Consider the following 16,330-nt stretch of genomic DNA (forward strand, 5'->3'; position numbering starts at 1 on the left):
TGTGAAATTATTACATGAAATGAGCTCTTCCTGGAAATTGAGAACATTGCTTTTTTTTGATGATTTGAGGCATAGATCTTAAAGTGGCTTCTGAATGTAGTGGTAGGCCTAAATTAACTACATTTCCGGGTCAGTTTGTATCTTTGAGTTGACCAAAGTGTCAGCCCCTTACATTGCTTAGAAGTTATTCACGTGAGTATACTCACCAATTTTGGTGGGACTGCTTGTCAGTAACTGCTCATCAGTGTGAGTAAAGGGTTCACGTTTAGGTCCATTATGTTTTGTAAAGGGATTAAAAATAATAAAGTATGAAAGAAAGATGTGATGAGTAATCTGAGAGAGACTGACTTGCAATGTATGTACCCAAATGAAAAGAGTACCCATTAGACATGTAACTAATAGACTTTTTTTTTTTGGTCCTTTGCTATCCTGATTGTTATTTCAGTCCTTCCTGGAGTGGGGGGTAGTCAGTGGGAAGATTAAGTATTCACGAAGAAGAGGAATCTGACGTACTGGGAAAACTCTGGCATAACACAGACAGGAGTTGTGGAAGCTTTGCCACATAATTGTCAGTGTGTCTTAGTCCTCATTTGCAATGCTTGTGTTATAGTTTTGGTCCTCTGTTAATCAAATTCAGTGAGAGATTTAGTTCTGAGGGCTTGTCTATACTTCCGGTTAAATCTGCACTGCTGCGATTGATGCAGTGGTATCGATTTAGTGAGTCTGGTGAAGACAAGCTAAGTCGATGGTAGAGTGCTCTGCCAATCGAGGTTTGTACTCCACCTCCCCGAGAGGCAGAAGGTAAGTTGGCGGGAGAGCGTCTCCCATCGACATAGCGCGGTGTAGACACCACTGTAAATCAGTCAAAGTTACATCGACTTTAGTTATGTAACTGAAGTAGCGTAGCTTAAAAGTTGATTTACAGTTTAAGTATAGACCAGCCCTGAGTGCTTGCTAAGTCGTTTCCCTCAACTAGCTGGTGGCATATTTCCTGACACTCAGCCACTCCCCTGAAAGAAGCAGAAATGAGGAAACTCAATTAATGGACTAATTGAGAACCTGAATAAACACATGTCTTACAGCATGTGGTAGAAGTTGACATGCTTGAGACCTATTTCCAGTGGGAGCGAATTCCAAAAACAAGGGCATGCTACGGAGAGTGACATATCTTTGACATGAAATTCTATGAATTATTTCATACCTGTTCTATAGTGTTATTCTATCTTTGTACAGCATCTAGCAGAATGGGAACCTGGTCCATGACTAAGGCTCCTAGGTGTTATAGAAGCACAAAAAATTATAGTAATTGATTAGTTAGACTTCAGAATACATCAACTTAAATTTAGTCTTCATACTTTTAATTCCCTTTCCCTTCAACTATACCTCTTGTCAGCTTGCTTTATCCATGAATAACATAAAACTCTGACACATCCTCCAGTAAAAAATATCACGGGTTGCCTCATGACCAAGATAAATCAGATAACTGCCTTACTAAATGATACTAATAGATTCGTATAATCTAACTGAGGAATAAAGAAAATACAGATCAGAGTTCCCATAACTAAAAATTTCCCAAAGCATCTGAAGCCATTTCTTTCACTGTTCAGTTAAGCAAGGGCTGCCAATCTTAATACTGAAAATCGAAGCACAATATTTCAGTGAACAGAATATGACTGTTGTTTCTTTTTTCATATGGCCCTTTTGTAACTGAAGAAATCAGTGTGTTTTCCTTTACATGCAATATGATATCTTGCTGTTGACATTTGTTAGTTATAATTTAGGAGTATTTACCACTTTTCAACTCTCAACATTGGAAGTATTTTTCTTTTACTGCCATAATTGCTTTATGGGTGCCTGATTTACACCCAAAGATATATTGCTACACAGAGTAGAATTTGCTCTTGGTTTACCAGTAGCAAACAGACCAATGGAAGAAGTGTTCAGTGTGATGAAAAGTGTTTGAAGTGAAGAGAGAAGTCAAGAGTGTAGGCAACAGCAAAGCTGGTCTTGTGCTCAAAGTGAATGTCAATGACACACATTCACTGTTTCATGATAAACTCATTTAGCACAGTAACTTACTAGAAAATATCCACCAGTTCCAAGAAATATGCATGTTTTGCTGTTAATAATAATAAATATACCTATCTCATAGAACTGGAAGGGACCTTGAAAGATCATCAAGTCCAGCCCCCTGCCTTCACTAGCAGGACCAAGTACTGATTTTGCCCCAGATCCCTAAGTGGCACCCTCAAGGATTGAATTCACAACCCTGAGTTTAGCAGGCCAATGCACAAACCACTGAGCTATCCTTCCCCCCCCCCCCCCCCCCCCGTTGAGTTAGAAGGTGGCAGGAGCAACATCTGGCCACATTTAAAAGTGTACTTTTGTCTTCAGTATGACTGTTTCACAACCCTAAAAAAATATTGCCACCAAAGTGTCCCAGTTTTTATTTTTTAAATATGGCACCATAATAAAATAACACTGTTTGGAAGTGGATGCAGGTCCTCTAAAATGAGGCAATTGTTTAAATACAAAATCAGTTTCATCCTCAAAGTACATTTTTCAATGAGCATCCTCTTCCATAACATCAAAACTAAGAGATACAGCAATACAGTGGAAAAGATTAGCATTTATGTGTCTGGTTAATCTCTGGTCACATATGAATACTAATTAATGGGCTAAGAAGAAACTCTTTGTAAAAAAAAAAAAAAAAAAAAAAAAACACCACCACCACTATGGTCCCTACAATATATAAAGCAAGAGGGTCATCCTTATCAGTAAAATCCAAAATAAATAGGGATTTTCTACCTTTTGGGATCTGAGTATACAAAGGTATTTACATTAAAATATATCCATGTTTGCATTAAATGTTTTATACACAACTGACTTGAATTCTAATTAGAGGTAACTATCTCTACTAAGTGTAGAATTCCAGAGTTTCCACCCTTATGCTAAAGGGAGGCTGGCATACCATGAGATCAGTCAGGAATATAGAGGTTGCAGTACCAAATAAACTTAAGAACCCATATTATTCAAATTTATTCGTAACACTATTTATTAGTGTTCTCTGTGTGCCAACTAAACAGTCATCCAACTGTTGGTTCCTTTTCTTTCCCAGTGATAACAGCCACCACCATTACTACTACATAACTTTGAAAGGTGCTTTATAAAATAAACTCATACTGCTGTACAGAGCTAACAACCAAAATGAAATATCCCATAATAAACAAATAGTAGAGCCAACCAAACAGTGGTATAAGTAAGCCAAATCAAACAAACAAGTAATAAGTTTGGACTTGACAGCCCAAACTGACTTAGCTTCTTTAGTTTTTGGGATGCATTCTGCATTTTAAGTGCATAATCAAAGATTTCTTTGTTGTCCAAAATGCATGTGTAGGTACTGCCTGGGTTTAAAAAAAAAAAAAAAAAAGTGCATCCTATAAGGACTAGTAAGATTATATTAGTTTAAGGTGCCTGCTAGCGCAATGTTCTTTCAGTGTTACTAGCTTAATCTTTTTTTAATCACTTATTACTCATCCATAACATTTTCCTCCTGGCTAAAAGCTTGGCACACAGTGTTTTAAACTCAAAATGTACATATACTAAAAAGTCTTGTTCCTCATTGTAAAGTTAGAGCGGTAATTAGAAATGTTTTATTTTAGAGACCTTTATATATTAAAATGAAGTTTTGCAACACTCATTCTGTAATGTGGTTGGAATCCTCCCAGATTGTTCCTGCAGTAGGTGATCTCCAAAAGTGGGTGATTTTTATATTCTAGATGGTATTGTATGCAACACTAAACTCAGAAGTGAGTCAAGGATAAATTATGATTACCTGTGTGTGTGTGTGTGTGTGTGTTTAATACATCAGCCAGATTTGAACTAAAATCTAGAGCCAGACAATACAAATCATTACTGTTCACTAAATACCAAACATCAATATTATGTTGAGATATTTTATAGTTTTAAAAGTTAGATTTAAGAAAACTAAATTTTTAAGCAAGGATCAAAACACTAGCTGCCAATTGCAAGTAGGCTGAACCTCTGAGTATATATATTTAGATATGCCACTGCACAAAGCACCACAGTGATCAATTCTAGATGAGAGAAGGGCATGCACCAGTCTCTTAGCATCAGATCTGAAGAGCTGGCTGGTGCATGGCAATGCTCCTAAGATAATACTGGGAAAGCTAGTTATTATTGTAGACATGTTGAGCAAAAGGCAACTTAGGTTCAAAGTGACATCTAGTTAGCACTACTTCTATGTAAATTCAGTTGAGGAATGCTTTACTTTGTCCCTAGCTTTAAGTTTGTCAGATATTTCAGAAAGTTCTGGATCAGCCTCACGTATGTTACTCCTTTTGCCAGTGGAGCTCAGATTGCCACCTTTATGGTGGCAGTTCTTCTCCCTGAAGAAGATTTGTTTGTGGCCTTATGGGAGTGCACGCATGGCTGCAAAATAATTCTGAAATGCACTATAGTGCAGGAAATAAATGAGGCACTCCAGTTATTATAATGAAATTGTCTGATGTAATGAATTGCCAAAATCACAGTTCTCACTTGGAACAGCAGTTCCTATTTTGGAAAGATTAAACACTTAATATTACTGATTGAGAGGAAATAAATTTAACATAAAACAGATACTTAGATTCATATATTCCCTTTTCCAGACCTGTTGAATTGTAAGTGCATGGGCAGTTGGGCCAAATTAAGCCTTAACCCATTGCCATAAATGATTGCGCTTTGCTGGCTATGTTACTGCATTTTACATTCGCAGTTAGCATCCAAAAATCTCAAATCCTATTGCCAAGGGGTTAAATAATACTTGGTCTGCAGAGAAATTGCCGTCCTGCTTATGATGCAGATTCAATTAATGGTTGTACTCATTTAATCAGGCTTAAGTCCTTTTTCTTTCCTTTATGGGCTGGGGCAGTGGGTGTCCTACTGTGGGGTTTTCAGGCATTTGAGACCACGCATTCAACTGCTCCTACCATGAAACACTGAAAACGGTGTGACAAAGACAATCAGGAAAAATATAGAGTTTGTACTGACCCCAGAGATAAGAATCCTGGATTCTCTCCTCTTCTTAGTGTTTGCCATAAGTAATACATTGCGATGGCTTTCCTTTGAGCCAGTTTACCTAAATCTTTGTGATCAGTTTGCATCAGAATTGGATTAAGGCACTGTTTTCTTTGGATACTGCTAATTTAAGAATTAGAATTTGTTTTAGGTAGGTGAATGCATTACTACTTGAGTCAGAAGCTAATTTACTTTCTCGAATAGCTGATTTATATGATGCACTGAGTCTCATGCAGATCAGTCTCTGATATTTAGTCAAGTTGTTTGTGGGATATAGGAGGGGTGTGGGAATTATTCTAGCCTCTGAAAGAGATTGATAATACATTCCACTCTCACATGGTTATTCTTATGTGTCATTTAAATATTTTGAGTGTCATTTAAAAACTCGGAGCTAAAATGAGAGCATGTTTTAAAGCAGTTGGGAGCTAGAATACGATGCTTTTTATTAGAAATTGATATAGCAGATATGTTTGTATGTATATAGAAAATCTTTGATTGCTCAGATAGACAGCCTACATATTGTAATGTTGAGCCAGACTTTGCCACCTTCCTCCGTATTGAGTAGTACTTTATTATGCAATAACCCTACTCAGAGTTGTTTTGGCTACCAATACGTTTCTGGTTGAAATTAAAGATACTGGTTTTACCCTTTAATGCCCTAACGTGTTTGGGTCTTGGTTACCTGAGAGATCACCTTTTCCCCCCTTTCCCTCCCATGTCATTTGACTTTGGGGAAGCCCTCAAGCTGGAACTCCCTCATAGTAAATGAGAGGGTGCTTCTGGCAGGTTATTCTCCTTGACAGGTCCTCTACGGTGGAATTCATTTCTCTCCTTAGTCCAGCAGAGCCCAGATTTTTTTTTTTTTTTGTCATTCAAGGGATGCTTCCTTGCTTGCAGGTATCAAAGTAAGCTCGAGGTTCACAAGTGGAGTTTAGGATTGTGGTCCTATGATATAGTTGGGTAGCTTTTCTGTAGATTTTGTGGCAGTCAATTAATTGGAAAACTGATGAGCTATAAAGTATTGGAAATTATAAAACTTTCTAAGTGGGTTTCAAATTTTAGGAGGTGGTTTGAATAGGCAGCAGATAATTCATAATAAATATAAGAAAATAATAAAGATATAGGTCACAAAAGTATATTGCTATTTAACTAACAGAGTCTTTAGACAATTAGAAATATGCTGAAGACAGAAGATACTGGAATTAATTCTGACTTCCTTTTTAAAAAAGGAAACGTAAGTGTTGAACATTTGTTAGGCAAATCCCTAAAGCATATCACCCAATGATTTTCTCTGTCACTAAAAAATGTCACTGGTGCTTTATGGAAATACGGTTGCAAGTCAGGTTATTAGATGGTTAATAAAAGGCCTCTTCAGGCTCAATCCTACAAACCCTTACACTTGCACATAGATCCTACTTTTCTGAGTGATCCCATTAGTTTCACTAATACTATGTGCAAGCGTAAGGGTTTGTAGGATTGAGGCGTTAGAGACCAATGTTTTAAAAAGGCAGTTTGATGTTGGCTCATCTCCACTGCTAATATAACTTGTCTCTGATCAACCTGCTTTCTAAACATGTTTTATGATTTGTAATTTGATGCTAATGCTAGTGAACTGTGTTGTTAAAGAATATAAATAATGTGACTGAGAAGGCTGTGTCATCCCAAATTCATGTTGTTTGATGCTAAAATAATTTTCATTAAACTTTTGTTGTATGTTTGGAATTGTAATGTTATGGATCCAATCCTACAGTCTTTACTCAGGTAAAAGTCCCATTGTAAAGTACACCACTACCCCGATATAACGCTGTCCTCGGGAGCCAAAAAATCTTACCATGTTATAGGTGAAACTGCGTTATATCGAACTTGCTTTGATCCGCTGGAGTGCGCAGGCCCACTCCCCTTCCCCCCGGAGCACTGCTTTACCGAGTTATATCCAAATTCATGTTATATCGGGTCGCGTTATATCGGGGTAGAGGTGTATGCGGTATAATGCTAAATGTAATTTTCTCCATATCATTGGAGAAAATATAAGGTGCTACTTCAGTTAAGCGTGAGAGGAAAAAGGTTTTCAAATAATATGTTCAGTCCACTTAAATAATGGTAGAGATTTTAAATTGTAGCTCATATTATGTACTTAATCTGTTTGTTTGAAAACAAGATCCCTTTTAGGATATTATTTATTTATTTTGACTTTTTTTTTTTCCATTTGGTCCAATCCAGAGTTCTAGGCACATATTGTTTTAAATGCATTAGTTTAACAGTCTAAACCTACCTTCTTCATATTATGGAAATGAAGATCACTAAGATTTGGAAGTATACTGGACCTCAATAAAAGAAAAATAAGATGTTTAGAAAAAGGACACTATAGGACCAATTCTGTATTATTTAAAATGTCTTCATATTGTTTAAGAATCCGGTTGCTACAGCAAAAATAAAAAGAGAAACATTCAAATACTAGGTAAAGCTCTGGTACTTTCAGTGGTAGAGTTTGGCTCGAAAGAAGCAGGAAAATATGTTTCAGAGCCAAAAATGACTTCTTTGGCTGTGACTAGGATTTCCTCTGCCTACCTCAGGGACCTGAAAATAGAGGTAGGAAAATTTGATTTTGGAGCCAAGTGTGACTTGTTTAGTTCAGTCATAATTTACTGTTCTTTCTTAGGGGACCTGAAAATAAAGAGACTTGCTATGAAATGTTGGTAATGGGCAACTCTGATAGAGCAAGCATTAACCTAATTTTCTCAGAGAAGATTTCTCGACTTCCACTTCCCAGATGCCTTTTTGAGCGTACTACAGTAGAGCATACTTTATAATTGTGGTACAGTTAAGTGAGACCTTTACTCAGCCAAAATATGTAGGGAAAACATTCAAACCCTTTTATATGAATAGATGTAAAAAGAAAATAAACTGGATAAGACTACACTTTCTGTGCATTGATATTATTCAACAACTGGAAGAGGGTTTCCCTTATAATGAGAATCTTTTACATATTTCCTTTAGTCAGCTGCTATGATTTGAATATAAGCTATGAAGGCAGATACCCTTCTTATTGTTTCCAGAAGTGTAATCTGTGAGCCATGATGGAACACATTTGAATTTCATTTTTCATTGCTATGTACTCAGTATTTTAATGGTGTAAAAAAAATCAGTTGTGCTATTGGGGTTTCTTCACTTCTATGATGAAGAATCAACAAATCAAAACCGGTGCCTGAAATTTCCAGTTAACAAACAGCAACTTTTCTTAATATTTAAACTTATTTCCATCCGTGTCTCAACCTTTTTTAGCTTGTATTTTTTCCTTGTTGTTCCTTGTACAGGGAAAGAGAAATTTACACTAGTTAAATGGTGACTGAAATACATTTTTATTCTGAATGAAAATGAAGCTTCTGTTCTACATGACACCATTGGTTCATTTTTCTTGCACTAGTGTAGACTATTTACCACTTCATGGAAGCAGTTATGGTCCTCATTTACCTATGACTTGCACACTTGAATCGATTAAAAAAATCAGTTAATAAAAACCAGATACTGTGAGCCATGCAAATACTAATTAAATAGCTAAATCCTAGAATTAGGAAATTTTCATTTTTAATCCCATCATGTTTTGGGAAAAGTAAATAGTCATTTTAAAATACAGGAGAATTGATACATAGTTACAAGTTTTTTGGAAATTTTGTTGCAAGGATTTTTGACATTATTTGAATACTATACAACGAAGTTTAAAGCGTCTCTTTAAAATGAAACTGGATATTTTATTATTGCTCTAGAGTTTTGGTAGTTCTAAGTAGTTTTGAATGTTTCTGAACAATTTTGCTTTAAAAGGGAAACTATCAACTTGGAAATTATGTTACTGGCTTAAAATAGTATAACTGCTGTAATTGCAAGAAACACCTTATGTTCAGTATAACTGAAAAAACCCTGCAAAAAATCACTGTTTTGCTTACACTAAGTGATATCAAATGCAAAAGTGTGGTCAGTTTAATTGTTTCTTCTGTACAGTCAGTTTCTCCCTTGCTGAAGGGGGGAAACAGTAATGGGATCATAAAAAACCCTTATCAAAATTTTAAAGGAAAAACAAACATGAGATACTGTTCAAAGGGTGTTCTTACAGAAGCTGGTTTTTAAAAAGAATATTAAGTGACCTGATCTAGAGGAAGGGCAAGTGAATAAGGATATGCGTCCTATCCATCTAGATACTTATATGCCCCTCTCATTTCCATCACCATACAAGTATATTTAGTAATAAATTGAATAAAATACCTTCTTAAAATAGTAAAGATTGTGATGAATAGATTTGACTGTTTGTAGAGGATTGCAATGCACAACATTATATTAGCAGGCCCCCAAATTTACAACAACAGTGATTGAGGGACATAGTTTGACATTTCAAGAGGCATGTGTTCAAATTGTGAGTATTAAAAGTTTACTAATTATGTGTGTGTATTACGTTTTCAAGGTGATTGGCATTATGTGATTGTCTTGCAACAGGTACCATAAATTATTTCAGCTTGTTATTGTAAAGTATAGTAACAATGGCAGTGGTTACTATACTAAAGTATAGTAACAATGACTGTGGTATGCAAAAAATCACATCTTGCCAAGGTGGTTGGGAGGATATTGCCCTTGTTCTCAATTTTTTTCTCTTTGGAGGAAAATAAGTTAAGGTTTAGCCCACTTAAAATACCAGGTGTAGACAACATTTTTGCTTTGGCATGTGAGCCACTTTTTGTGGAGAATGTGGCCAAAAAGGGGTGTTAAAACTAAATTCAGAGTGCTTTTTGTTTTTGTCTCTAAAATTTTAAAAGCCATTCAACAAGTGTAAGCTGTGCTTGCTGTCAATTTTGCATATTAGCCTGAAGCAGAAATAAATTTTAGAGAGAGACAATACACCATTTGCCTTAAAGAATTTTTGTTTGTAAATACTGAAAAATAACTCCTCTCCCACCATTATTCCCAGTACTAATTATGCTGCAAAAAGTTTTTATGTAAATAAAAAATTATGGATAATAGAGGCTGGGTTTTTGGTAACTATCTGCAACATTTTGTAAAATACAGAATTTCTCTGGTTTAGAAAGATAACATTTTAAGTTCAGATTATCAGACAAGGCTAGTGGATGGCATTTCTCTTCTGTTGGTGCAACAGTAATGTCAATATGTTGGCGCAGATTAAGAGAGTCATCCCTAAATATATCCCTTAGTTTAGCCTTTGGACAAATAATAGAGCAAATCAAAACTTTTCTTTTACCTTTAATAGTTTACTTTTCTGATCCATGAAAAATTCCAAAGTGATTTTCTTGTGTTTATCTTGTCCTTAGCAAGTAGTGTTGACCTTTAAGTTTTTACTTTACTGTCAAAGAATGTTGAAGGCTTTAAAAGTGGAGCTATCACCTTGGGGATTTGTAAGGATGACTGACACTTACCACTTCACCTTAGACGCAGTGGCACTGAGCGTATGCAGCAGCGTTGTACCTCAAGGGAAGCTGTTTGATTTTTTTCACTTCTGCTTCACTGGAAATGGATTGAATTTTCTCTTCAGAGGAGAGTTTTGGTTGCATTAGATTTTAATCAAGTCACTAGTTCACAGTCCCTCAAAGCCTACAAGACTGAGATGAGTAGATGGGCCTGGGGTGAATGTGCTAGATGATTTGTCAAACCGCAAAACTTCAAGATCTCGGAGATGCCACATGCTGTAGTTGACAATACTAAAAGTGTTCAGTGACTCTAACATTATATAAGCCTTTCCTACAGTCTTTGTCACTGGGATTAAGAGTGAGAATACTTGGGAATGAATGAAGTGCTTCAAGTGAAAAGGCACTTTGTGGATCAAAAATAAGAGAAATATGTCTCTTCACATGTAGTTGTTAATACTGTTCTGGCACAGAAAGATACATAGAGAAATGATAAGATGCAGGATGATAATAGTTGTCTACAGGTGCTCCCTCATATTTATAGTTTTGAATTATGGGGTTAGTCTATCAAATTGCCTCAGTGATTTTTTTTCTTTACAGCCTCTCTTCCCTGTTGTGACTTTATCTCATTCTATTTCCATTCTGCCAATTTCCTTGATTTTTGACTAGCTTTGATTCTATCTCCATTACAGGAGACATTGGCCCCCAAGTACTGCTCCATTCAAATCCCATGAACTCCAGAGCCCAGTCATTTTTGAGTTGTACTGTATGGAAGAAGCAGTCTGCAAAATGCAAGAGATTTGAATGATATGGTGCTGTGTTCTGGAGCTGCAGATATAACCACAGAGATGAGAACCGTCCCTTTCTTCTCGATTACTGTTACAGAAAAAAAACCTAAAATGTGTATGTTGGAGAGTTTGAGATTTGCATGGTGGGGACTGGGAGGTCCCTGACGTTCTAAGTGGCAGTCAAAAAAAGGGAGTTGATTACTTCAAATATTTTGGAGTTCAGATAGCTTTGCACTATTCGTGCTCTTTTATTTCACATTCATGCCCATACATTAAGGCAGATAATTTTTGTTTAAACCTTTAAAAATAAATTAGATTTAAAAACTGCTAGTGTCAATTTGTGAAATATTTATACTCTTGTAGTAAGATTAGTTTATAGCCTCAGTAAGCTTCAGCCACTGGTAGGTGATATGATTGCACACAGTTGAGCCTGTCTGATTTATCCAGCCCAAAGCAGTGTTACAGAATACTATGGGTGTCGACAGAGAGAGACACAGCACAGCATTCTATAGATAACCAAGCAATACAAAGACTTGATGGTACCGAAAGATAATATTGACCCTTAGCATATCTTTGAACGCTATACACACATGAAGATTTTTTTTAAACAGAAAAATGTGGCAACTGTGTGTGAAAGTGAAGTAGAATGATCTGTGTTAAGTAATCTGGATTTTATCTTTAGCACTCTGCAAGGTGTTCATTGGTATGATTACAAAATAAGCTATTCTACAGCATACACAGAAACTAGTTTGACAGGTTACAGGTGATAGGCATTTGCATATTTCAAGCCTTTGTTTGCCCATGAAAAGACTGCACCAGTTTGCAAGTAGTGTCCTATTGTTAATATCTCAGTCTTTATGGGTTAATAAATTGAGACTGTGTTTAGATATAGCTTTTAGCGAGCCTACTGAGGAGTGAAACGTGTGTTCTGTGACGTGCCCTGGTCTTTACATGTTCACTACTTAGTCTTAATTCTCACAGATGTTGTTACTTCTTTTGAAGGAAAAAAATGTTAAATGCTACACTGTTTAATGCTACTTCTACTTAAAACATTTTCAAACAAAAAAGAAAATAAGGGATATGATTGTCTTTCACTTTCCTACATTCGCCAACTTTTATGGTTACTTGGCATTCATCAAGAGGGTGACTAGATGGCAAGTATGTTCTGAACGAGTCTGAAGACAGACCCTAACTGGACACACAAGATTTTAAGAAGATAGATTTAAGACCATATTTTTTTAAAATATTTTTTTTGCTTTTTAAATCTGCGGTGGATGGATGTAGAGGAGGGAGTATGTATGTGTGTACCCATATAAATGCACAAATATATTGGTAGAGTGTCAATATTTGTTTAGCCTTATCCAATCTGGAATCATCCTATCTCTAGTCTCTTTAGCAGTGACTCTCAGAGCTCCACCAAGTGGTAGTATAAAGAAGGCGGCAGGTTTCTGGTCAGGGTTTTCATCAGTGCTGCCTTTGGTGTTTACATTTGTGTCATTACAATGCTGAGCTGTTGCCTTGTCTTCAGTGTTCCTTCTGTTGTGTATCAGTTTGTAATTTAAAAGGGAAGATAGAAGTGCTGTTATATCTGAGTGAGCCTGACTTTTTCACTTTTGGCAGAGACCCATTTTTTTTTTTATTTTTTTTTCCGTTTTAGCAAAATATAGCACTGCATTTGGTTAAATAAAATACTGCCTCTAAAAATCTTGAAAATATGCCAGATAAAATAAAACACAACCATACTGATTTTGTCTATTTAAGTTACTCAGCATACAAGACCTTGTACTTTAGTTTAGCCATTGAAATTTATATTGTGATATTTATACTGATGCATGTGTTTATGGTATGCTGATATTGAATAGTAAACGCTCCTAATGCACATTCTCTCTCTTCCAGTTTGGTTTTGCTATAAACTGTTTAGGTCTAAGGCCCTATCCTTGGCTGAAGATAAAACCATTTTGCATGAGTGTCTGGTGGACAATGTGTTTATTTTTACTGAAGTAAAGTTTTCTTAATAGTTTTAATCAGTAGTTTTAACAGATTAGTTCTTACTCTTATTTATGGGTTGAACTCTTAGTCCTAAAGAGCTTATCATGAGTGTAAGACAGTGTAATATTTCTCATATATATTGTTTATGTGATGGTATCTTAAACTTCTAGTGTCGTATGCACTTATATTCACCTCAGTTTTATATGAAACTGCCATAAAGGGAAACTTTTTTTTATTTACCGAACATTAAACTGAAAGTACACAATTTAAAGGATAAAATGTAGCTGTGGCTAGATCATTCCACCATTGTTTTTCTCCAGAAGCTATTAATTCATAATAAGCTGCTATTTGCATGCCCTAATGTTATATATTAAAATTTTGGGGGTTTTATTAAGTTAAATAAATGTGCTGCTCTCTAATACAGTGCAAGTTAAGACACTATACAGGTTTCTGCATGTAACTCTGTAAATAAACCTCCACTCTAACCTGCACACCCCAGTTACTCTCCTAAGCATCACCTCAGCACATGGCCAATAATGGAGTAGTTTAATGCTGTTTTCACCATGGGCTAGCAAGGCTATTATTTCTTGTATCCCTTGAATCAAAGATGAATGCAGGTCTTCACAGGTCATTTCACCTAAACCATTCTCCATCACCCTTCAACACCATCCCCAAAAGAGCTTGTCTAGTAAAATGCTTTTTAACTTTCTCTATTATTAGCCTTCTGCTTTAGGAAAGCATTGTAAAATACACTTGAATTGTAATATAAACTGCCGCAAAATCTTTCCAAATCACAGTAAGCAAAGTTTGTTTATGTCATTTAGTTTTTGTTGAAACTCAGCAAATTTCCCAGTTAAACTTTCCATAATGGGAAAGTCTGTCTAATTAAGCATTAAAAGAACGAGTAGTTAACAGGTATAATGTTGTTAGACTTCAGCTAATGTGACTGTGACCATGACCTCCCAGATAGATCAAAGACTAATCTCTGTGACAGCTGCAAGATGGCAGAGCTTGCCATAGGCCTTCTGCTGCTGCTTGCTGAAACTATTTGTCTGTAAAGCATGCCTGATAGCTAAGAGTATATTTTTAAGGATGAACAGGTAAAAGTAAAAGGCTGTCTTTTGACATTTTAACTAATCCCTTCTAGCCTGTGGTTTACTGCACATTTAGGATATTTGCTAGCAGGAGAGACTGGCTTTTTCACATATGCATCATGTCATTTCGAATTGGGTGTTGATTTGATGCCTGATAATGCAGAGTTATACAATGAAATAGATTCTGATTGGATTAAAATGACATGCACTGGCCTTTTACCTTTACTAGACTTATAATGAATCCTTAACCCTCAGCAATCTAAATAGTCACTTCATGCTGAAACCTGATCTTTAGAGTGAGAGAAATGGAATACTTAGTTTTTTGTCATCCATTGTTCATATAATTGAGAGGTTAATATCTCTTACATTAATATATAGACCTCAATATTTGTTATCTGATGGGACAATGTTTCCGCTGACTCTATTTATATGAATATACCTGTGTGTGTAGATGTGACACTGCCTGCAATAATTGTAATTGGTGTAAAACAGAATGACAAGTTATTCTAATATTGTTTTACTAAGACTTTCAAAGTAGCAAGAAACTATAGAAATGATAAATGTATTAATGTTGACAAAAGACTTTGTGAAGAAATTCTGTTGAGAAATTTATCATGAGATTAAGAGAATTATGAAATACTTTCAGAAGAACTTTGTGACTATTTCATATTTTAAAATATTTATTTAGCTTTACCCACTACTTAGATTGTTTCCTAAATTTTATTCTCCATCTGAAATCCTTTAAAAGTACTGTCTTTGGTTATTCTAACTGCAGTTACATGTATTGTAATACACAGATATGTGTAATTACTGTTTAAATTTTTTTGTGAAGAATTATATGAATGTTTACAAACTATTTAGGGGGAAAAGACTTCTGTATGTTTCAAAAATAACAAAGGAAACCTTATGCACCAGTCAATAAAATCTGAGTGACTGGAACAAATATTAAATCTGTGAAATCAAACTGAATTTACTTTCTGGCTGTAAAGATTGAATTTGTAAATTTGACAGGCTGTTTCAAAGGGCATAAGTACACAAAATAAAATTTCTTACCCAAATTCAAGTTGAAAGTTACCTGTCAGATGTGGTTAGAAGTCTGCTGTTTTCTCTCCTGAAGCGTGTCCTTTCAGATGTCAGTTTAAAAAGGTTAATACTGTGCAAAAGAGCAGTGAAAAGAACCTTTCTTTTGTAGTTTTATGTCTTTTTTAAACCAATACATTTTGAAAATATATATTGGAGTTGGATATATTTTCCAAATAAGAGATCATTCTGCACATTCTCAGAATGGATCTTTAACAAGCATTATCCCCTTGTTTGAAATGGGACGGCGAGGGGTTTCTCGTGCAGTTGATATCAGCACTGCTCCTTGACTAGTGAGGAGAGGTTCCATTTACCTGGAGGAGCTGGCTTCTTCCTCCAGGAGGCTTACCACTCCTTACTGACCCCAGCCCTGGAGACCCTAGCCCTCTTCTCTATCTGGCAACATACTACACAGCTGCTCCAGCAGTCCAGGGTTTATGTAAAGAAATGCCTTTGAATTCAGGTTATAGAGCAAAAATTTATTATTTATTTCATTTACTTTCTCCCTTTCTTTTTTAAAAAACATCTTAGTACTTCAGAAGTGTTCCCTCCTTTGCCCACACCCCAAATATTACATTTACTTTCCATGTATGCTGTGGTGTTTTAGACTTCTTAGTCCCAGAATATTAGAGAGACAAGGTGGGTGAGGTAATATCTGTATTGGACCAACTTCTGTTGGTGAGAGAGACAAGCATTCGAGCTTACGTAGAGCTCTTCTTCAAGTCACTTCTGTCAAAAGCTTGTCTCTCTCACCAACAGAAGTTGGTCCAATAAAAGATATTACCTCACCCACCTTGTCTCTTTAATATCCTGGGACTGACACAGCTACAACTACACTGCATACATTTTCTTTTCTGCAGTTCTGCCAGGTGTTCAGGGAATTACTCCCAATATT

General features: G+C 35.8%; 1 protein-coding gene across 1 annotated transcript in view; it reads left to right on the forward strand.

Moving 5' to 3' along the window:
* Window positions 1-16,330, forward strand: part of BRIP1 (BRCA1 interacting helicase 1) — a 126,857-nt gene that overhangs the window by 90,067 nt on the left and 20,460 nt on the right. The window lies entirely within an intron of this gene.

This window comes from Malaclemys terrapin, chromosome 18 (assembly GCF_027887155.1).
Source record: "Malaclemys terrapin pileata isolate rMalTer1 chromosome 18, rMalTer1.hap1, whole genome shotgun sequence".
Taxonomy (NCBI): domain Eukaryota; kingdom Metazoa; phylum Chordata; order Testudines; family Emydidae; genus Malaclemys; species Malaclemys terrapin.